This window comes from Dioscorea cayenensis, chromosome 9 (genome assembly GCF_009730915.1).
Source record: "Dioscorea cayenensis subsp. rotundata cultivar TDr96_F1 chromosome 9, TDr96_F1_v2_PseudoChromosome.rev07_lg8_w22 25.fasta, whole genome shotgun sequence".
Taxonomy (NCBI): domain Eukaryota; kingdom Viridiplantae; phylum Streptophyta; class Magnoliopsida; order Dioscoreales; family Dioscoreaceae; genus Dioscorea; species Dioscorea cayenensis.
In genome coordinates this window covers 14,988,321-14,997,587 of record NC_052479.1, presented here as the reverse complement: position 1 = coordinate 14,997,587, position 9,267 = coordinate 14,988,321, and the positions used below count along the sequence as shown (strand labels likewise).

Genomic DNA, 9,267 nt, shown 5'->3' with positions numbered 1-9,267 from the left:
CAATGTAGCATGTACTGTAGCAGCACTGTTCACAGCCGGTCGAGAAATACGAGAAACAGAGAATCCACACGGGTGTGTGGAAATTATCCATGGCCGTAGTGGGAAATTCCCACGACGGGCGTGTGTACCGCCTCACGCCCATGGAGTCGCCTCGATTCCACCCTCTATTTAAAAGTCGATTCAGCCCCGATTTTAGGATTCTTTTCTCCATCTTTTCCCAAACTTGAGAGAGGGCTTCGGCTAGGGTTTTGAGGGGTACTGGCTAGGATTTTAGAGAGGTTCTACAGCTGTGACATCACGCGTCGTTTGGAAGAAGGTTATTGTGAGAGCTTTCGTCGGCATCGATCGGGCGAGGTGTATCCTAGGCCAGACAAAGGATCCCTTGCGACGAGTAGAGGACTCTCCATAAGACCATCAATACGACCATCGAGGGGGTTTCTTTATGGATTTATTGCTTTTACATTCGATTTCTTTGATTGTACTTAGCTCCATGGAGAGCTAAACCCGTAGTGGGTGCTTGGATGATTGTTAACACTAGGATGTATTCGTTTAATTGAACTTCTTTATTATGCTTTCAATAAATTGATGTTTATTGTGAGTTCCAACCTTGAATGCTTGATTGTATGAACATTTCACCCTAGAGTGACACTAGGGTTGAGAGTTCTTGTTGGTAACCTTTTGAGTGAGTGACACACCACGAGCTGCTAGACAAAAGCTAGGTTGGAGAGGGTTGAGAGGGTGAGTCCGGAGGCACGGGAGCGTCCCCTTTCCCTCGGGACGTGATAGATTCTACCTCCGTTCCTCGAGTTCTTTGCGGCCATAATAGAGTGAATGGTCTAAGGGATGAATCTCGCTGGGGGCTTAGTTACGCGTGCAACGGAGTGAAGCGCTGAGGGATCTTAGTATCTAGGGCTTAATTGTGGTTAGGGGACCTTCCGCCTGGACCAAAGGGTTAGGTCTATAATTAGGAAGAGATTTATCACCTGAAATCCCTAGAGCTCATTGCAACTTTATACGAGTGCGAGCTTGAGAGGTTATGTAATCTCTCCTCCCGGACATGAATAGAGTTAGGCATAGTTGACCTTAGATTTGGGACTATGTATGTAAGGATTTCCACGACTCACCATTGCATTGATTAGGAAGCATAATAGAGAGTTCTTGCACTTGAAGCGATTATCCTAGGTGAAGCATCATCCGAGTACCCCATCTTTATCGATTGCCTTACCTCCTCTTTACTTTTGCTCTCTTACTTGTTGCTTTTAATTTTTAAGAATTGAATCATTGTCACACTTATCATTGTTGATATTCCACATAGCTAAGAATCGAATTAAGTGTCTTTACTCCCTACTCCCTGTGGATTCGATCCCCGCTCACCCGGGATTATTACTTCGATAAACCTGTGCTCTTGCGGGATATACGCAAGGGGATCTTGTCAAGTTTTTGGCGCCGTTGCTGGGGAGCTAGGCGTTTAGAGAAACTTTGCACTTTGTTTTCTTAGCTATTTCACCACACATTCTAATTCATATCTTCTTATTCTATCATCATTCTGATTGTCTTTTTCTTTCTTTTTGGTGCAGCTCTAGGTTATGACCCGAGGGAATCCATCAATATTGATTGAAGGAAACCCTGAGCTTGAACGTACACTTAGAAGAAAAGGGAAAGAACCTGTGCAAGAACAGCATAATCCAGCTAATTTGGAAGTAGAAGGATTTGAAAACATGGCAGAATAAAATGAGCAACAACGAACACTATCCGATTATGCCAGACCTTCAGTGTTGGGGACACAATCGAGTATTGTGCATCCCCCAATTACAGCTCAGAACTTCGAGCTAAAGCTAGCATTCATCCATATGCTGCAGCAGTCCGCACAATTCAACGGTTTGGCCGATGAGGACCCAAACATTCACATAGAGGGCTTCCTCGAGGTGTGCGACATGATGAAGATAAATGGTGTGACGGATGATGCCATCAAATTGAGAGCCTTCCCATTTTCCTTAAAGGGGAGAGCAAAGCAGTGGCTACACTCATTACCTAGAACAATAATCACTACATGGAAGGAGATGGTAGAATCTTTTCTGGCCCGTTATTTCCCTCCCGGAAAATCAACAAAGCTTAGGAATTAGATCTCATCCTTTGTGCAGTTGGAATTGGAGTCTCTATTTGAGACATGGGAAAGGTTCAAGGAACTCCTGTGAAAGTGTCCGCAACACAGATTCCCGGAGTGGATGATTGTTCAAACCTTCTACAATGGTTTGAACCCGAGTACAAGGCAACTGTTGGATGTGGCAGCAGGAGGTACCTTAGGTAGCAAGACCCCCGATGAGGCTCGCCAATTGATTGAGGAAATGAGGTTAAAAAGCTACCAGTGGTACGATAGGGAGAAGAAAAAGATGGCCGGTCTCCATAAAATTGGTGCGGTAACTTCATTGGCGGCCCAAGTGGAGAGTTTGAGTAAGAAGCTAGATCTTATAGCTTCGAATAGAGTTGCGGCCGTGACCAATTACACCGGTTGTGATGGAGGACATGCTCCCTCCGATTGCCCAATCGTCATTGGTGATGTTTCTTCAGTTGAGAACGTTGAATTTGTAGGTAATGGCATGAGACCTCAAGGGAACTCGTACAGCAACACTTATAATTCAGGTTGGAAGAATCATACCAATTTTTCATGGAGCAATCGAGGACCACAGAAGACCATGGGGCCATCGGGTTTCTAACAACAACAATAAGCCCCTCAAGTGGCAAACAGAATTTCAGGCTTGGAAACCCGAATGACGGATTTGGAGAAGCACTTGGCTAGATTTGTTCAATCGGCAAACACAAGGTTTGAATCAGTTGAGGCTACACTTCGCAATAGCACCGCCTCCTTGCACAACCTTGAAAATCAAGTGGGGCAAATTGCGAAGTCTCTCTTCGAAAGGCCACATGGAAGTTTACCAAGTAACACGGAAACCAATCCTAGATAACATGTGAAGGCGTTCACTTTGAGAAGTGGTCGTGAGGTTGAAGGGAGGCTTCCGAGTGAAAAGCCGAAAGAACACGCACCCGAGGTTGTATAGGTTGAGAAGGGAGTAAACAAAGAGAAAGAGGTGACACCCCCTCCTGAGTCTATTCAAGCAACTCCACATCAATATTCCTTTTGTAGAGGCATTGGCTCAAATACCTAAGTATGCGAAGTTCGTAAAGGACCTATTGACCAACAAGAGGAAATTGGAGTAGAGTGCTTCATGCTCGGCGGTGTTGCAAAAGAACATGCCGAACAAGAAGAAAGACCAGGGAAGCTTCATCATTCCGTGTAACATCGGTAACTTAGGTGAGTAAATGGGATTGGCGAATTCAGGGGCAAGTATCAAAGTCATGCCATATACTTTCTTCCAAAACCTAGGCTTAGGAGAACCTAGGCCTACTCGGATGACTTTACAATTGGCGGACTGAATGGTACGACATCCGAGAGGCATCATTGAAGACGTGCTTGTCAAGGTGGACAAGTACATTTTTTCAGTTGACTTTGTAGTGCTAGATGTCGATGAGGATGCGGATGTACCTTTGATACTTGGGAGACCATTCTTGCGGACTTCCAAAGCATTGCTTGACATGGATGGTAGAGAGCTCACATTGAGAGTTGGAGATGACAAGCTCACATACCGCCTTGCTGAAGCCATGCGGCATTCTCTTGATTTTGATGACACTGTATACTTTCTAGACACTACTGATGAGCTTGTTGATGAATATGTGCAGGAAATGTTCAACCCAGATCCATATGAATGTTTATTCGACCAAGAGGAGAGCAATGAAGAAGTAATGATGCTTGGTTCGACTGGAGAAGAAACATCTACCCAAGGGATCTTGAAGACGGTGCTCCGAAAAATGAAGATGTCTCAGAGACTCCACCGAAAATGCTCCAAGATTGTTGGAGACGTACATGAGCCAAGGAAGTCGGACGAACCATTGCTAGGTGGTCCGAAGCCCGAGAGTACATCCACTACCCTCAAGAGATTTTGCTCATCATGCTTTCAAGCCATGGGTAAGAGGGCAACCTTCATTTATGAACCCCCGTGAGGTAAGAAAGATACGTCAAGCTTAGTGACATTAAACGAGCGCTTCTTGGGAGGCAACCCAAGTGTTTATTGTTCTCGCACCTTTTAGTTTTGTTTGTTTTCATGAATAAACTGTTAAGTGTTGGTGTTTCAATTTTTTTAAGTGCTTGTGCTGCGATTTTGTTGTGGGATTTTTAAAAGTATTCATTGTGTGTTTTGTTGAGAGTTGGCGAAGTTTGGTCATTTGAGTTCTATTTTGTGTTTTTATCTGGTAAATTTTGCATAATATAGCAGGCTCTAAGAGTGTAAACATGTTTAGAATAGTTCTGCAGAGCCTGCAGGTTTTGGAAGTTATCCAGAGAAAACACACGGGCGTGTGGAATTTCCACACGCCCATGGGTGTATACTGCGAGCTCATCTAGAGAAGGCACAAGGGCATGCGGCTGCCCATGTGAATGACCATGCAACTGGCACACGCCCGTGGGTAATTTCCGCACGGGCGTGTAAGCTCATGCAGAGTTGGGCAGATTTTCCCGTGAGCACACAGGGGCGTGGACTCGCCCCTGTGGGTGACCTTGTGAACCACACACGGGTGTGGGTAATTTCCGCACGCCCGTGCGAACCTCGGCATGGTGTTCCCTCCATCCTGAGAAAACACAGGGGCGTGCGGCTGCCCCTGTGAGTTGAGCATGTAAATGTCCACGCCCGTGGAGAATTTACGCACGGGCGTGTGTAAGACTTGATATTTTTTTCTCCGATGTCCGTGGAAGACACGGGGCGCAAGGCCCCGCCTCGTGGGTCCGGGCGCACGGGCGTGTGTAATTTCCGCACTCCCGTGTGGATGCACAGAACGCCAAAAGTCGCGAGTTCTGTTTAAAAGAGGATGATTCCTTTCCCTCTTCACGACTCCTTTTCGCTTGAAAACACTCTCATAGTACTCTCCGAGTCCATAGCGTCAGTTTGGTAGGATTTTAGCGAAGTTTTCCGGCCGGCTCTTCATTTTCTCACTCATCCTCGTCGGTAAATCCTTTTTCATCATCTTCTTCATCAATTCATAGTTTCTATCGATTAATTTGGTTAATAATGCTTCGTTTCTTCAATTGGAACAATAATTTATGTTTAGAACGAAGTTAAAGGTATTATTAAGTTGTATTTTTGGATTGTTGATGCGTGACCGTGCGGTTCTGCAGCATTGTTTTTACCAACTTGTTTGATCAATTTCGTTTAAATTTTGCAGATCATGGCACCTAGGTCAAAGAAGCAAGCTGATAAAAGGCCACGTGCGTCATCCCCTGAGCCCAAGGGTATGCGATTTGCGATTCCCGAACATCAGGTCCATTATGAGCACTTGTCGAGACTCCGTTTCGGACATACTCGATTTCTAGACATGACTATATTGCGGGAGCTTCAGCAGGGAGATGAGTTTGCCGATGAGATCAAGGATCTAGTTTCAGAAGGTGGTTGGCGACAGTTGCTGACGATTAGAGAGCCAGCCATCCGAGAGTTTGAACTGGAGGTGCTATCCTCGTTCAAGTTTGATAGAGCGTATTCTAGCTTCAACAGTTTGGACACCATTCAGTTCAGAGTATTTGGACGCCACCATAGCTTGAGCATTACGTAGTTTTCCGTCCTACTTGGCTTGTACGAGGAGTCATTCACGGATACAGAGGAGTATGCACAGCTGTTTCACTCGATTATCCCCGGAACCTTAACCCCTGCAGAGAGCTTTACAGAGTACTATGTGGTCAAGGTCGAGACGAGCCGTGGATGTCCAAGGCCATGTGCCTTTTCCCGACCTGCATGCGTATATTTGGACGCCATCATGAGTAGGTCGGGTGAATGGTCAGCGGTGGCAAAGATCGGTGTTTTGAGCCATCAGGAGCTGTTGTACTTGTACTCGATGGTAGAGCGCATATCGATTCATTTAGGGCACATTCTGGCAGAGTAAATCAAGCACCAGGGATACTATGCTAGACTGGGAGCGATCTTCTTGGGCCCCTACATTACGAGATTAGTGCTGGGCATGGGTCTCTTGGATTCGATTCACGGGGCTGAGAAGATGAGTGTACCCACTCTCCTGAGTTTAGAGACTATACGGTTGATGGGCGTGGTCCGCAGGGTTCGGACAGGGGTCTTTGCTTTAGTCCTACCAGCCCCAGAGATAGCTGAGGATGAGGGTGATGAAGCCAGAGCATCTCAGCCTGCCCTCGAGCCTCAGCCAGCATCGATGAAGACCGAGGCACCTCCAGCAGCTGAGGAACCACCCAAGTGCGTATGTTTTCACCATCTCGAGCCAATGATCGCTTTGAGAGGCTCGAGAATGCTATAGTAGTGGTCCGAGCTGAGGTTGCCGAGATTCGGGCTATGCAGGCCACTCAGTATACAGAGTTCATAGCACATTTCGACATATTACAGTAGATCCTAGAGCGAGACATTGCTTCATCATTTGTCCTGCAACCGAGGACCCTTCAGGCCCCGTCAGTTCCTCCAGCACCTCCATCCTCCACCCCAGCAACGGAGGACCCACTATATTCCACTTCAGCAGCAGCAGAAGCACATGAGCTCGAGAGCGACTCCGACACTTGACTTTTCTTTTACTTTCGTGCATTTTACTTTATTCTATTTTCTTGTTTTTAGACATGTTCACTCAGAAAGGATTTTTCCTTTTGAGTTTATGTTATGTTGCATTTACCGAGTTGTATTCATTGCTTTATCTTTTATACCCTGGAGTTATTTTTATTTTTCTTGAGCTTCACTGAACCCCCTCGTGTATGCGTGCAGATGGTCTTATCATATTGAGAATTGAGACTTAGTCATGGGCACGGCCAAGGTGCTTCGGCACTTCGCCGTGTGAGCTTCACAACCCGTTGGAACACTACTCCCAATGAATTAGCTTCATCAAATGCATCACTAGGAGTCAGGGGAGTATTGTTTTGATTGCTTCTCCCACATCTATTTTTGAATGATATATTCTGAGTGAGCTTGCATGTGTACATTGAGGACAATATATAATTTAAGTATAGGGGGGAGTTTCATAATGCGCACATCTTTTCTATTGTTTTTGATTGATATATGCTCACATAGCCAATGGCAGTTCACCTTAGTTGCAATGATTGTATTCTTAAGTCTAGGAGAATTGTTAACATTGACTGTTTTCATGCTCTAGTTCTTGCTTGAATGTTTAGGAATTTTTGCCCGATTTACACTTAGTGCACTACTCACTCTCTGAACTCTATTGGAAACTATAGTTCGATGTTAAAGGGACTAGTTAGGTTTACTTCTTTTGCTAAATTCAAAAAAAAAAATTGAAAAGAAGGAGCAAAATAGTTTTATTGTTTATTTGTATTTGTTGAGTGGAAAGAGCTACCACCTATGAAGTATGAAGCTACTCTCAGAAGTCGGATACTAGTTATGCCCTAATGAGAGAAAGAGCTATCTCATAGGATGAGTGAAAGCTACCACTCGGGTAGAAAGAGCTACCACCTCGAAAGTGTGAAAGCCACCTTAGCGGCCGCTTTGGAAAGGGCTACCTTAGAGGATGTGTGAAGCTACTACCATCTTTTAAAATTTTTGTCACTTTTGCAGATAAATAAGTCCCTTGTACTTAGAACTTTGAGGAGTATATTTTGGGTTGTTTTGAGTGAGTTCACACACATACATGAAATTCGGGTTTGTTGTCCTTTTTTATTCAAGTTTTTAACTAGAGCATTGATTTTTCGTATTTAGTGTTGAAATTTTCCTTACTTGTAGAATACTTTCTTTGTATGCCTCGGTGAACCTAAGGCCAAGCGCTTTCAATATTTTCTTCATTAATGCACATAATGTTTTAATGTTTGCTTGAGGACAAGCAAAAGCTTAAGTGTGGGGGAGTTTGATAAGTGCTTGTGCGATATGAATGTGAAGTGTTCATTCCTTATATTGAGCATTACTTTTCTCAGGTTTTTACACTAATATGTGTGTTTTTATGTTACTTTTATGCAGGTAGGGTTGTGAGGCCGAGTATGAAGGAAATAGGCCAATGTGGATCATAATTCATCTATTTTGGAGGAAATCTCACTAAGGTTCAAACGCGAAGACATAGGTCAGGTGTGAGATGCTAGAGTGTGTGCCAACCTCCTAGCATTCGAGTGAGCACATCCATTTGGAGGGGCACAATGGTAGTCACACTCGAGCATTCCGATTTATGCACATAAGAACGAGAGCTCTACAAACATGTATATCATTGAAGAAGCAAGTGATTCACGACATAAACGTTTGCCAGTTTGCGTTACCCCAATGAAAATATGGAATTGGGAAGTTATTCAGGCAGAAGACTATAGCAGAGCAATGTAAAAACAATGTAGCATGTACTGTAGCAGCACTGTTCACATCCGGCCGAGAAATCAGAGAAACAGAGAATCCACACGGGTGTGTGGAAATTATCCATGGCCTTGTGGAAATTCTGCACGGGTGCGTGTACCGTACACGCCTGTGGATTCGCCCGATTCCATCCCTATTTAAAGCTGATTCAGCCCCGATTTTGGGATTCTTTTCTCCATCTTTTCCCCAACTTGAGAGAGGGCTTCGGCTAGGGTTTTGAGGGGTATTAGCTAGGGTTTTGGAGAGGTTCTATGTCTCTGATATCACGCGTCATTTGGAAGAAGGTTATTGGGAGAGTTTTCATCGGCATCGATCCGGCGAGGTGTATCCTAGGCCGGACAAAGGATCCCTTGCGACGAGTAGAGGACTCTCCACAAGACCATCGACACGACCATCAAGGAGGTTTCTTTATGGATTCATTGCTTTTACATTTGATTTCTTTGATTGTACTTAGCTCCATGGAGAGCTAAACCCCTAGTGGGTACTTGGGTGATTGTGAACCCTAGGATGTATTCGTTTCATTGAACTTCTTTATATTGCTTTCAATAAATTGATGTTTATTGTGAGTTCCAACCTTGAATGCTTGATTGTATGAACATTTCCCCTAGAGTGACACTAGGGTTGAGAGTTCTTGTTGGTAACCTTGTGAGTGAGTGACACACCACGAGCGTTAGACAAAGCTAGGTTGGAGACGGTTAAGAGGGTGAGTCGAGAGGTATAGGAGCGCCCCCTTTCCCCTCCGACGTGATAGATTCTACCTCCGTTCATCGAGTTCTTTGCGGCCATAATAGAGTGAATGGTCTAATGGATGAATCTCCGCTGGGGCTTAATTGCGCATGCAACAGAGTGAAGCGTTGAGGGGATCTTAGTATCT

General features: G+C 44.8%; 1 non-coding gene across 1 annotated transcript; it reads right to left on the bottom strand.

Annotated features, from left to right (window-relative positions):
- Positions 1 to 2,108: 2,108 nt before the first annotated feature.
- Positions 2,109 to 2,215, bottom strand: LOC120269563. The gene has a single exon (XR_005539213.1). It is a non-coding gene; the product is annotated as a small nucleolar RNA R71 (small nucleolar RNA).
- Positions 2,216 to 9,267: the final 7,052 nt, after the last annotated feature.